Raw genomic sequence first — 15,948 nt, 5'->3', positions numbered from 1 at the left:
AGTCAGCAAGGCTGTGAAGATTTTACTTTCTCTATTTAGTGTTCTTAAGTTTTATACTGTGATGCTGCTATTGTGTTACTGGTATTGAGTTATATGTTTGGTAATAAAAAGCAAAAACATTTTTCTATTTCAGGGTGGGGGGGAAATCTTAATGGAATTATGCTTAGGGCACCAATATGGCTAGCAGCGTACTGGGTGTGGCTATTGCAATTAAAGTTAGAGCATATTGTTTGTAAACTACAATTGATTAATTAATTAAAAACAAAGTAGTTTATATGCTGTGTTGTTTTATTTGTTTACTAGCATTAATATGCAGTTATTAGCCGTGTCCACTGTATATTTAGTTGGTTTTCATGAGACCCCCCTTGAAATGACCAGGATCCCCCATTGGCCCCCCAAAATTGTCTGGAGCCGCCACTGCGTGTAACCATCATGATAAAATAGCTATCCAAACCATCAAAACGATTTCTTTGCTCCAAAACCTCACAGAGGATAAAATGGTTGTCCAAATACGCCAGAAGTGTTTTGTGTGGTATTTTAAAGGTAATTGCTTTCTAATGAAACTGTAGCACTGGCAGATTGACAGACTTTGTTTGATCTTTAGTTATTAAATTAAAATTTTTATTTTAAAGCTTTGATATCTGCTATTTATTTCTAATTCTTTTGAATTTGTATATCTCTTTACTCGGGTTGTCTTCTCTGAGAAGGGAGATTAAAGAAATATATTATTAAATATGTCATTTTTCTAAAATACTTTTGTCTAACATTAACAAAAGAGTCTACATTAGCTGTGTCTCGATTCGTAAGGCTGCGTCCTTGTGTCCTCCAGAGGTATCATCCTCTAAAGTATAGGAGGATTCTCAAAATTAAAAGAGATGTCCTTCGTAGGACATTCTGGCAGAAAAGGAAACAGGAAGGACCACGTTTGCCTTACTGTTTTTAAACATTTAAAAATCACTGAAAACTTGTAAACCTATTTACTACATATGCTTGCTAAGATTAAAAAACGTTACACAAATTGTAAACTGTTAACATTTAAACACCACATATTTGATTGAATGTGCAGCTGCGGCTGTTTATTCAAATGTCACGCGTTGGCCGCCGCAAAGAATTGTTGGTTATCTCTTGCAACGAAGGATACCTCAAGTTTCCTCCGAATTCTTCCTGAAAGTAGGTTGCATTAGAAGGGTGCATACGAAGTGTAATACCTGCTTTTATGAAACAGGCTTCAAATGAGACCTCCGGAGGACGCAGCCTTAGTTATTGTCTTTGTTGACTCCCTAAAGCTCTCTTTGCTCTCACCAGGGTCCTGAAGAATGAATAGAGATTAGTATGAAATACAGGAGAAAAGTCACATTGAATGGATGCCTATCATGTAGCGAATTATGCACTAATTGACCTGAGTGTCTCAAATTGGTTGAAATGGACAGACAAATTACAGAGTTTACAACTCACCCACTCATATCCGAATCCGAATGAATTTATAATGAACTTGAAATTACTTTGCAGTGAGCACTCAGCTCGGTTAAATTAAAGATGCACCCAGTGTCTGCGACCTTCATTACACCTGCTGTGTTTATCAAGGATTTTATGACTAATAATCTAAAAATATTCACCAAACCTGTCATAAAAAATACAAAATGCTTGTATTTCTTGTTGGTCAAAGTATCTTGTAAATGCTGTTCTGTATTTCTGGAACATGACGGTACATTGAATCAATCTACATAAAAACAGACCTCATTTCAGAAGTCCACTACACTTATTGTTAAAATGGAGTCATAATAATCAGCAAGTTAGTGTCACTTTAATATGCAATGACTTGTAAAACAGTTGTGTATTGTGGACAACTTACTTTTAATGCAAAAGTTTGATAATTGACAAACTAAATGTATTAAATAAATTTACTCCCACACTCTTTGTCTCTTTTTTCGTCTCATCGTTTTGTAAAAGCTAGACTTCTCTGCTCAGTGTTTGAACCTCTGCTCAGAGGTTCATTTAAATCTCTTCAAGTCTTCTCTCACTAAAGAACTGAAAAAGGAGGACCTACGCATAGGGTTGACACACACTGACTATCGCTATACTAAATTATACATAACGAGACAGTGTTGTTTAAGCTATTTGTTTCAATTGTTCTGAGAGATATGTGGCCCACTACACATTCATTTCAACATGGAATGATCCCTTAAACAGAATATTTCATATTATTATGAATTTATCACAGTGTTATATCCTGATTGACTTCAAATGGACACTGTCTGTATGCACTAACTGAAACAGCATGATCCTCATTAGTGAGTTATTGTAATCATCATATATTCAGTACCATTTGCCACCTGATGCTACCCAGGTTGGGGAGGGTGCATTATTGGAGTGGTAGACTTTGCCTCCCACTTTGATGCAAGGGGCCAGCTGCATAAGCAGCCACTAAGTTAAGACTGTGTCTAAACAACTATTCGTACAGACTAGCAATTAGTTATGACAAATCAGTGTCAAGTTCAGAGCAATCTACCGTTTTATGTAACTGATTTGAAGAAGTTATGACCAGTCATGAAGAAATAAATTGGTGACTTACTTGTTAGACTAGTCTAAGCAGTTTATGCAACAAACCCCAGGTTGAGTCTTAGCCTCAGATGTTTGTCAATCTCGGGACTAAAAGACTTTAGGAAACATCCTATACACCCACAACTCAAACACAAATATTGACATTCCTGTTTTACTTTGCCAAATGAATTGATTTCCCTCAATATGGCCTTGATATAAAAAGCTTACAGCTGTCATAATTTATACTCTATAAGCCAATGTACACACCAAACCCCCCATTGTGTAAAGGCCCATTGTGTAATTTGTTAGAGGATCTATTGAGAGAAATGCAATAAAGTATACATTACCATGTCTTAAGAGGTGTATAAAGACTCTTCATAATGAAGCATTTAAAATCAGTTATTTCTATCTAAATACATCGCGGGTCACCCTGCATGGAATTCATCATGTTGTTTCTATAACCCTAAACGGACAAACTGCTCAACAGAGTTCATTTCGTATACGCAATCTCAATATGTAAATTAGCAAAAATATGACGACACCTTAGTTCGGTGTCACCCGCTGTGGTGCTTCAAAAAGGAGGTGTGGAGTGAGCCGTTGATGGCAGCTAGATGGCGCTACCTTTCTTACACTTCTTTACTATTGATTTAAATAAACTGAGTAAATATTATGTTACTATTTCATATTTTGCTCTATTTCTAAGAATGATTTGTCGGAAATTTGTTATCAGCATTGTTGGCACAGGCCTGCCACAGTCACCATGTACAGTATGACTTTGTATTGCCCATGAACCATTAACTAATTCAAACAAACTCTCTTTCTGATATGTGCCTAAAAATACTAGTTGAATGTAATACTATCACCATGTAAAAGGAGAAATATTTAATCTATTACCAGTGAAGCTGAAGGCAAAAGCAATCGTAGCAGTCAGAGCTTATGTTTTTTCCTCCTCATTCAGACCCATAATTACCTATTAGATTAAATACGGGACCAACTGAAAGCATACAGGCAGGTGCCGCAGGTCACACAATCAGGGGTAATAGGCCTATAACTTGGTAAAAAAAGGATGCTTTAGAATTATTAAACCTCTGTATTGCCAAAGCATTACTGTTCATTTTGCTTTGAGTATTTCCCCTTGAAGGTTGGAGACTGATTTGCCTATAGACAGAGAACAAGAGACGTGACTCATTTAACCATGTCTGATGTCACATTACTTCACCATACAGAAATACCTCTGAAAAACAGCATAACAACCACAGCAGTGATCTGTTCAACATCAACAAGATAAAACGTTGTTCAACGACAACAAAAAAATCCACACGCAATTTATCCAAAAAAGTTTCATATTATAGAAAGTCTTAGATTATTTGAAGTTTGAATATGAAGTTATTACTAAACAGTTATTCAACTTAATATTAACTGAACAGCCAGTCATTCTAAATGACTCACTTTGTTGTGGACTTGCTGCTTCAGGCCAAGGTGACCAATTTCTTTACATGATTCCAACAGGCTCATGATCTGAGTCTGGACTCATACCATGCCAGTCTATGTGGCATTACGTCACAAAAGCATGGACTCTGAGGAGGATTACAAGGGCTGAGGGCGGCATTTGGTACGGGGCCTGTATAGTTTTCTCTTTCTTGTACAGAGGTGACATTTGATGTTTAAAAAACTTTTGAATTAACATTTGTTTAGAAAATGAATTCTGAAAAACAGTCACTACATAAAAACTTTCATAGGCAAAGGGAAACTGAACCAGTTACAGACAACAGATTTAGCTGAAAAATAAAACAAGTTTTGATGAATAATACGAAAGAGAGCTTATCAATGATTAAAAAGAAACATCTGCTATGTGGTGTCACCTTTGCATCCCTATGTAATGTGTTCTGTTTTACACATTCCTCTCCATCTCCCCCATCAGCTAATCCGATTGTTGGCCTTTGCTATATCAGATGACAGATTCGAGCAAACAAGAGCTAATAAGAGTTAACTACACCAATTTCTATCTCATACATGAAACGCATTTCTGATGATCGGGGGATACTTTTACAGTTTCCATTGCATTGATGGAGATTTCAAGGTCAGTGGCACAGGTGACTGGTAGTTCCATTTAGCCTTGTTTGCAGTTCTTATCAATCTTTATTTAAAGAGACTTTTCTCCTGAATGTCATTCAGACTGTAGGTATTGCTGTAATTCACGTCTTAGATTGTGTTCCCATAAAACATGACTTACTACCTGAACTGCTGTGATTAAAAGTTACGGTTTGCTGAAATACTCCCAGCATTATGACTCCAAAAGCTGCAAGTAAATATACTTGTATGGCCACAGACATGAATGTATTCAGATAATAGATCACGTATCAGGTTTACAGCTAATGTCTGTGTTTGTGCAAATGCATAAATTTAACAAGCAGTAGGGGCCTTCCATCTGGGAGCTCTCCCATCATCCCCCACAACTCTAGCCACCCAGAGTGCCTTGAATTGCTTAATAAACTGATGATACAGCATGTTCCTAAATAAAAATGCTATCATGGGTTCTCAAACATGCCCCAGGTGGTAATTAACACGATTCGGGAAATGCACATCACAAATATTGCGAGAATATTTTAAGAGTATTATTTACATAAATCTGTGTTTTATCTCGAGTTTTTGAACTGGACTGTATTAGCACATATCATTGTTATGCAAGCCATTTACAATGGAAGCAAACTGTGATGCTTGCAATTTTGTAAAGCACTAACATGAATTATTCATTACAAATATATCTACTATTTGAGCAGTAAAGTTGTCTAAATCGACCTTTTTGATGGAATATATTTCTAGGGGGGTGGACCTCCTTGTAATGGCTGTGAGTTTAATTCTGAGTCTGTTTAATGTATTCAGGTTTTTCACAAAGTTGCATCACAACTCTCATGCTAAAGTATTGTAACAATCACCAGCTGGAGTGCCCTTGAAAACCACCAGAGGGCACTCCACCTCAAACTTATCATTCACTCACAAAACTACATCTCCCATAACACACTTCCCGGACTCATCATCACTGATTACATTCACCTGTATCTCATCACCCTGTTAATCTCACTCTATATATACCATGTGCACTTATTCACACACTGCGAAGTCTTGTTTAGCCTGTCTGACATTTTGTTCCTGCCGTGTTTTATCTTGGCCTGTTTGTTATCTGATTCTCTGCTGCCTGCCCCGACCTCTGCCTGTTACCGTTTCTGATTTTGGATATACCCTGACATACCTGATGCTGTTGTTGATCACTGCCTGTTTGACCATTCTTTGAAATAAAGCTGCATTTGGATCTGACCTGCCTGTCTCGGAGCAGTTTCATGACAAGTTTCATGCTAAAGGATCTATCATACTAAAGTTGCTAGGTAACATCTTCATGTTAATAAAGTTGAAAGACTACACATTACTTTACACAAACATGGCCAGCAATTCAATGAAACAAGTATCTTACCAAGATGTTGAATTCTTGTGGCTAAACTTTCAAAACCTGTATTTTAATATTTGCTGGATGGCTTGTGTACTTTTATTGAACTGTGTGTGTAATACTGTAACTAAAAGGAGTTGTGTTTTTAAAGCTGTTAAAATGAAAGGGAATTCTGCTGTGAAATGGTATTTGAATGTTTAAAGTTTCTTGGAATAATTTGAAAACAACAGCATTATTGATGTTATTATTTCTAAGTTTATAACCAGTCCTGATAGGGATTATGTGACTCCTGGCTGGTTCAGAATCAATTCTATAAAGTGGGTTAGGTTTCATGAGCCCCACATTCAGTCTTCATGCCTGTCAGACGGTTTCTAAACAGAGAACCCTGGGATCTCTCAAAGGCTCGCAATCTCCTCTCAGAAGCACCAAAAAACAATATGCTTTTATCACGCCTGAAACGCTGCAGAATAAATCACAGGAGGAGATCGTATAAAACTGAAATCCCTCCATATCTCCAGATCAAATTCACTTGCTTTGCCAACCAGAGCACCAATGTTGATCTACTCAGCTTCCTCTTGATAACATCAGAGGTCTCAGATCGAACTTAAACAATTTCAGCTTACATCTAAGCTTCATCTTGAAGCCATAAAATGACACTCAATCTCCTGGGAACCGTTGTTCTCTTTAAGCATAAAGAGCTGATCCTCATCCTTGCAGTAAGTACCTCTTGGAGAAAAGGAAAGTTTTTAACTAGCAGCACTTCAGTTACTTCGGCCTCTCTCAATTAAACAAAAATCATAAAAAAATATTTTTTATATCCAGTGATATAAATTGCGTATGTAGTTGTAACAAACGCTACTACTCTACCACGCCCCCCAAAGCAGCGCTCTCACCCAGCTTCTCCCGCTCTCGATCACCTGACTTTTAGCATCATGGACTACATTCCCCATCATGACTTGCACTCAATCTCACCTCTGATTACACTCACACCTGTATCTCATCCACTTGGACTCTATATTTACATACCACTGTTCTCTTCATTTTGACTTTTTGTTAAGTTGTACCCCTTCGCCACCCTCAAGCCCTTCACTGACCCCCTTTCGGACCTGGACTTTGACATCACCTCTCCAGAGACCTAGCTAATGAAGTTCTGCCAGGACTGCATGTCTCTGTAGATGTATGCAGAGGATTTCTTCGAGGCGTGCAAGTTGGAACGACCCTGAATTTAACCATTTGTTTCAGTCAGGTCTGGATGATGAGCTACTCACGAGATGCGTCTGACCAGATGCGTGAGCCGGTTCTCCGACCCAGTGGCTACACCTCGGTTCCTGCCTTCCTCGTCTTCGTCGTGGCCCTGCTGGCTTCACCAGTCTCCTTTGTCCCTCCGGCTCCGCCTTGGTCAATCTTAGACCAACTTTCGCCTCGGGGATCCTATCCTCTGGCTATGCCTCGTCTCTCTGGCTCTGTCAGGCCTCTACCCTTCAGCTCCAGCTTCATCCTCCGTAGCTTGGGCTCCACCACGGTCTGCCGTATCCACGGCTTAGTGTGACAGTAGAATGTATGTATGTGTATGTGGTGTGTATATTCATAAATGAATAGAAAAACCAACATGTATATATTATATATATTTCTATGTAAATATATTATATATACTTGTTAAACACTCGCGCGCGCGCACACACACGTCTTTGCATTTATATATACATATAAATGTACATGCCACACACATATAGCCAATAATAAAACATTTATTTTAAACATTTATTTTAGCAGCAGTAATTATAATTATAATGTAATATATATGAGATATAGATATAGAGCAACTAAAAAATATTTTACTAGAAGCCCAGCAATAAAAAGTACCAAAAAGAGCTGTTAACCATATTTGTGAACTGGAGACAGAGAAATAAGACCAGATAGAAAGACGGAATTTGTAAAAGTCTTTAAAAGCAGGCCATTTGATCTCATTACCACAGCATTGACAGAATTGTGCTCTTGACATGTTCTGTACTGTACATGACGCTAGAATCAACTTAATAAATACACCACTGCAAGTGGGAAAGATCTTTATTGTGCTCTATTAACTTTCCAGATAGATTGGAGAGCGTGTGCTGGAGTTATAATAGAGAATGTGGCGCTGCAGTTCAATGTTGTTCCGTTTGACTAAGACATAAACATGGTTGGTTAGTTGTGCTGTGTTATAAACTCCAACTGCAACAGCAAGGCGCACAGTCATTTTTATGTTTTCGGATTTGTAAACAACGCAAAGAAAATCTCACAGAGGATCATGTATCAATCACTAGTTAACAACCTCCGAAGACGGCGCCACCGCCCCAGCATGCAACGCACCGTGACGTCAATTGACAAGCTCTATTGCATGTGGGTGGAACAGTTGGAGCTGTGTTGGAATGGAGAGAGGCATGCGATGAGACAATGCGGCAACACTGTAGCTCACACTGTCACACTTTCACCAAGAAAAGTGGAAAGGTTCCTGACAGAACAGAAACACTAAAATGTTCCTTGGGCAAAATGATAACCTAATAAAACTAACACATAAACACACTTGCAAACAGACATGTTGTTAAAAGCGAGAACACATACAGATCCAAAGTCTTACAGTACAATCAAAGTTATATGAAATGATAACAAGTGTTCCCAACATATAAAACACTGCAAATGAGAAAACCCCCAGGTTTTAATTTGAGAAAATACCAAGCAGGTATGCTCCATGGGCTCGGAATGAAGAGGTATATGAGCACCATCTGGTTTAATTTAAAGCGACTGTCAGCTCGGGGAGAATGGAGGAACTGTTAATGAGACAATGGAGCGGGGCATATTTATCTCTCCTGCCTACCTACTTTCATCCCATCTCTCGCTCCCCTTCTCTCAGTTATCAAATAATGCTGACAAATTACAGATATACCTGCTTTGAGGGCTGATATCAACTCTCTATCCAACTGCAATGAAAGACAACCTCTCTATTTAAGGAGCAAATATGCAAACATGTGAGACAGAGGGTGAAACCGATCAGACAGACAGAGACTGTGGAGGAAAATAGTCAAGATTTTTTCAATATTTCCATAAGCAGAGTGAGTTCATCAGTTACACCGTGTAGGCTGTCGAAACTGACACATCTCGCTGGAGACTTGGACAGGCCTTGTGTCTTGGCTTACTGGCTAACATGCCTGCCTTCCTGGCAGGATTCTTCACTGCGAGTGTTCTGATAATCGTGAATTCAATTTTCTTCAAGAGCAAGGTGCAATGCTCACACACTACATTTTTTTAATAAGGGCTTCTGTTTCTTGTGTATAATAGTGTAGCAGCTGAATGCAAGTTCTCCAAGGTCATAAACCGCAATCCTAAACTAATGATATTTGCATGTAACATTTTTAAATATCTAAATTACACGAATAGCCATATTAATATTACAAAACAGCATAGTATTTATCACTAGGCATACAATATAGATGTATATATTTCAAATTTCATTTTCATTTGCGAACACAACCAACCAAATCAGCTCTCACTGCAACGACAAACTTACTCGAATACCCATATAGCCTACACTAAAATAAACAAAACATCTGAAAAAGTGCAACTCATTTTTATAGTCAATCCCTTATCACGTCTACGCCATCTAGCCATTTTAACAAAAATAAGCACATTAACGTTTGAAATCAACACAACTATACGGTTGAATAACAAGAAAGACATTAAACATTGCCAATGTGTTACCAAGTTACATTAACGCTCTAATAGCACAAGGTAATGAGAGTGTGAACGCACATGCGGTTTCACCTGCCGCGGTAATTCGCCCTTTCGCATCAAGAAAGATGTTAGCCTACTGCTGCCAATTACACAGTGTTGCGAATAAACCCGAATGAAACAGCAACACAATTACATTCTTGTTTAATATAAGCTCCTACCCATTATTTGTAACTGTATTAAAATGATGCCTTTTATATCCACAACTCACAAGGAGCTCTCCTTAAACTAATAGCTGAACGATCTAATGCAAAATGATTTAAAGTTTCTTACCTCAAAACAGCATTTGTCAACCAACCTGGTCCTCAAACGCAGAGGATATCAACGAAATAAACACTCTTCGTTTGTTAATTCGGGGTTTAAAGCTCCTATCCCGGACGAGTGCTTGATATCGCGCTGTGAAGCGGCTAGAAGCAGCGCGTGGCTGGTCTGTGAGCGCGCGCGGGGATAAACTCTCATATCTCAGTGAGCGGCGGCGACCCGACTGGAGTCCTTTACATTACTCGATGCTCCATCACTCCCCCTGTAACCAGGTAACCGCTCTTCCGCAAGCACACGCCGAAGGAAAGTAGGCGTTGATATAAATCACGCCGGTGCCCGTCAGTTTGTGTTTATATGTGTGCGTTTGGCTGTAAGGTACAGGCTGAAGTGAACGGTGTGTTTGCACTACCACACAAATCATTAAGACCGAGAGAAAGACTGCTAGTGTTCGTGTGCTGTATGATTGTTTTCCCCAGGTATAGCAGGGACAACGCTTTTCAGTTCATCAAGGGAGATCAATTCAGAGTAGACAGTGTCTACATATTTTTGTTCCAGTGTTCTTATAGACTAAATAAAAGCTTAAAGGAACAGATGTGCTTTGGTTTACACTAGAATATTGACAAATCTTAAAACGTGCTTCTGTGGAGGGAGTTTCGAGAGACAGTAGCTCAATATATAACTTATTTTAAATAAACATGGTTTTACTTGAAGTAAAACCACAATAACCATATATCTACCATGATCTCACCACAGTAAAGGTGCATTCAGGTCTAAAACCGTACAAACTGCTTAAAAAAATGATTCTCTTTTATAGAGATAAACAATTATAGTATGCCTACGTATTACTGCAACATTTAAAGAACTGAAAAAATGTAGCCTTGAAATCTTTTGAGAGACACAAAGTAAACAGCAGTGATTTCTGCTAGGAGCTACATAATGAGATATTTGAGCTCAGGTTGAAAAGGATGAAGCTGTGATAGCTGAATGTGTATTTTGGTGTCAGCAGCATCACTGTAAAATGGGCATAAGGCCGTAAATGAAAAGACAAAGATAAAAGATCATACAATTAAACTCAGTTGCAGGTTTTCACAAAATATTTCACGCACATTTGCTCTAGTTTTCTTAAACTTTAAGAAGCTCTGGTTAGTTTTTTAATATGATAATTGTTTTATATTTTTTATATCTTTAATCAAAATGCTAAATGCAAAAATGTGCTGAACAATGCAATAAGGGATGCCACTTCACTTTGTAAAATCAATTTAAGTAAAATATTGGCAATGTGGAGATTTGTTTAGGTTGCGAATTGCACATCCTTTTCATTTACGAAATGCAAATAATAAAACATAACGCTTCATTATACAGCTGACATAGGTTTATTATATTGCATTTTTGTCAATAGATACTCCTAAATATTACACACAGCACCTTTAAATATAGTATATATAGCATAGTTTCTAGTAAATGCACACCATATATTGTCCAGCCATATCTTAAATTTTTTCCTCTTGCAGATGTAGAAGTATCGTGTAGAAAAGATTGCTTCTGTTTCTTTGTGAGTGAGCTATAAACCCGGTTCTGCCGTCAAGATTATGTCATTGGTTGCAGGAAATCAATAGCTCATTACTTGCACTTGACTCAAAGATCAGTGCATTGTTTATTTGCAGCATCTATGGCATTTCAAAACTGTTGAAGCTGTAGCAGCAAATCCCACCAGTGCTTTCTGAGATCTATCAAAACTCTAAGCCATAAACAGCCGTTCAGTTCTTAAACCAGCCATACCAATTACATCATGCCTTTCTCATAGAAAAACAAGCTTCATTAGTGGCTGAACATGGTCATTTTTCTTATCCGAGTTCAGACGTAGGCCAGCTGACTAGCTGGGTTTGTAGGCCCACTCCCATGATGTAAAGGTCATTGCTGAGGTGCACTGGCTGGTTTTGTTCCTGCATCATTAAGCCAGCATGTGGCTTGTAAATGTCAACAGGTAACCCCCCCTCCAAGCCTTTCACTACGCTTCAGACGTTCATTTGTGCTAAATCTTCTTTCACTTCCCCATTCGCTGGCTTTGAGCATCAGATATTGTCTAATTTCCAGTGTTATCACAGACTTATATTGGCTTATCAGAATTGGTTAAGCGTTAGATTGACTGGCTTATGTGATCTAAAAACAGAGTAACATTTGGTTGTCACATCTTCAATAAATAAGTGTCATCCATCTGCCTCCAGGCTATGTAAGTGATGATGTCAGCTGACATGCCATTTCAATGCCGATGACAGTTCAGTCACTAAATATAAAAGCTACCATCTCCAACAAATGAGTATTATCCAAGTCTTACCAAGTCATTCTGCTGGCATTTTTGCAAAGCCTGAATCTGGTGGCTATGCAAAGTTTCTATAACTAATCAAATATTTTAAATAACAAAAAACAAATAAACAAAAGTTCAATTTTATCCAATATAATCAAATATTCTAACGCAGAGTAATAGGAGGAGGCAGTCAGATAAATCAATAACGCAACTAGATGTTTTAAACAAAAGCTGGGACATCCCTTGCTACATTTCCATATCGAGTTCCTTAAAGTGGTACATTTTTCCTACTTGTACTGTCTCTGGTATTATTAGATTGTGACCTCTTTGTGCTGGTATACATTTGTATTCCACCAGTAGGTGTCAGCAAATGAGTCAACTCTCTGTAATCTAATTTACATATTGATTAACTTTTTGCTTAAAGGTCCAGTGTGTAGTTTTTGGAGGATCTATTGACAGGAAATTTAATATAATATACATAACTATGTCTTCAAATGTTTATAAAGACCATACATACTTAAGTGTTATGTTTTTAATTGGCAGCAGGTGAAGTACGCTGATTGTCCACATATTTCAATGGGTAGTTAAAACTCAAATCAAATCTAAAATGAGTTGTGTACATTTTTAATCACATTATAGGCTTTACTATATCATTTTAAATACTGTATAAATATAAACATTAATATGACATGCAGTCACTTAAAAAATTACAAGCTTCAAGCATATAAGTAATAGGTATGCTGTTTTATGTAAAGAGTTTTAGTATATAGACGGCTTCATCCGTGGCATGCCTGGCAGTTAACTTCTGTTCTTTGTTTGGCTAAAATATAACAATTTATTTTATATTCAATTTATATTAATATTTTATTGTATATTAATTGTATTAAATTAAAACTACTTAATAGCTATTGATTCTTTGTGGAGGTCTACCACATGTAAAGTTTGAGTAAGTGGTTGACGCTGAAACTCAGACTTCATAGCAAAGTCTGGTTTTAATGGCCAGTGAAATAGTATAAATACAACGTTAGGGGAGATTCACATTTTGTGTCTAAAAAAACACATCTAATAAAACGCGAGCCGTACTACTTTCAGTTCTACTTGGCATCTGTCGTCGCTAAGCAACCATGGGCCACAATAGCCGTTGAGACGAGGTATGGATATGGATTATATGCACTGAAAATACCTTACAATAACCCAGCTATTAGATTTATGATCATATGTGTCTCCATCTTCACTGAACTTGTCTATATAGGGAGGCTAAGAAACTACGTATTTTTATATGCAAAACCTGGAATCAAGTTAGCATTTTAGGACTTCCGGTTCCATCGTTCCAAAGTCTATGGGTTTTTTAATGTGTTTTTGATTAATCGAAATAAGGTCTGTGGTGAACAAAACTTCTAAATATTTCCACGTTTTATTCTATGACATAAAACACAACAATTATAAACCGCTTGGGATTTGTTAAAGCCATTGTGTCTTAAAAACGGTGGTTGCTAAAAGTGACTACAATACTTTGGCAGGGACGTAGACCTAATCGCGCATAAAATCGCGCATAAAGCTCACAAATAATGCAATATGGGCTTTTTATACATATTTTACAGAAACGTTTACGTTAAAGGTGGTTATAGACATGACAATTTATTTATTGTCATACGGAACTGTTAAAACTCGGGCTTTTCAAGCTAATTTAGGCTTTATGTGTGCACATCGCTAATGTGAAATAATTTAAGGTAGTCAAAACCAAAACCATCGTCTTTGCTATATGACTATATACTGCTATTTCATACTTATAATGCAAGGCAGTGTTATTTGTTTTACTATATCACATACATCATGTTTACTGCCGACGGTATTATCGGATTAATAAAAGAACATTTTATTTGAAAATGTCTACAATTACAAAGACATTTACACGGTGAAAAACATTTGTTTTGTATAATACGCTAAATTAAACTATATTACCTTGGATGTTTTGTTTGATTATTCAAATACAACTCAAAAACAATCGACATGTCTGTGTTTTATTCTCGACTACGGCAACGTGGTTATTTATTCTGTTGAATGTCCATAACATATCACTGAACTTGGTTCCATATAGTGGATTCTCACGAATAATAGGTACAAATAATGGACAACGATGACAACAATTAATTAAAAGTAGGCAGTAATTGATACACGAAGCAATTAGAGGCATGATAAATGTTGTAGTATACATATATAGTAATTATTCAATATTTTACTGTGGTTATTTTGTATGTTATTTTGTTCAATTCCTAAATTATTTGTGTTCACATTTTCCATTTTTATAAAAATTTTATTTATTTGACGTTTAATTTATTGTTCACTGCTAACTATTATAATGTTTACTTTTTAAATATAAACCTGGAAGCAATGTCTGGATATTGTAACATTAAAAGTATTTAATAACATTTAAACAATCATTTTGTATCTTTAAAACATTACGAGTATTTATTGCCATTATAACAGCGCCTTTTAATAAGTTATTTCCGGGTTGAGGTCAGAATTAGGTCGTATATCCGCACGGGTTTCGATGACGTATTTTCGCTTTTGAGTGGAGCTCCACTCGCCCCATCGGCTATAGATCTCTTGGAACAAACAAAAAACTAAAAAGCAATGAATGTTATTCTATTTCTTTCATTTTTCTATTTTCGTTTCTATCTGGCAACGAATGTTAATGTGACTTGAATGTGTAATACCTCTTGTTTGGCATTGATTTAATAAAGCATAAAAAAATCCCATCGGCTGCAGCCAGCTTCTATTGCATCTGAGGTACTGGGTTGGCTGCTTGGTTCTTGTCACATGACCTGCGGCGCACTGCATGGCATGCCTGCGCATCCCGATCGCGTCGCCTATTTGAGTCGCAGGTCTACATTTAAGATAAGGAATATGCACGCGATTTTTGAATCGCCCCGAATCAGCTTCATATAATTTCTGATGTATGAAGTTTGATGTTGATTGATTGCTGTTTGTATCAAAATCGATTATTTCATTAACTGCAATTGCAGTGCAAGTGGAACGCTGGAAATGAGAGTGAGAGATCTGTCACAGACCATCAGACTCTGTGAATTTACGCAGCGTATCCATCGAGCTTACTACCCAGAAGCCCTCTTATTTGTTCCTTTCTGCTCAGAACAATGACGCAGATTGATATTCGGCTTGTGTTTTCGCTGAGATGACTCTCTAGCCTCATTACATTCGAGTGATCTGAAGGATTCTGAAGATAACACAATACCTCACGAGATCCATGAGCCCAGCTTGGCCCCTATAAGTCTGTTTGCCTTCACACATGCCGCCACATAATTTATAGCCTCTTGGAATGCTGCATGGAAGCTGAACTCTCTTGACTCCACTTGATTGTATTTGTGTGCCTCTCTTTCCCTTCCTCATCTTCTTTCACATATCAGATTTTATTCGTTGGCCATTGCACTGACCCCCATCGCCGACTCTTTAAGCGCTTTATTTGTAAGTCATGATGAGTGAGTCATAGCAATTTCTCTGTGATTTACTATAATATATACTTTGAAGTATACAGAAAAAAGATGTTCTACCTTGAGGTGTTGATTCATTCAAGGATAGCATCCAGCAAACATCACCTTCTGATGGCAAGCGATAG

Source organism: Barbatula barbatula (genome assembly GCF_947034865.1).
Source record: "Barbatula barbatula genome assembly, chromosome: 5".
NCBI classification, from domain to species: domain Eukaryota; kingdom Metazoa; phylum Chordata; class Actinopteri; order Cypriniformes; family Nemacheilidae; genus Barbatula; species Barbatula barbatula.
Note: the sequence above shows the minus strand (reverse complement) of the source record.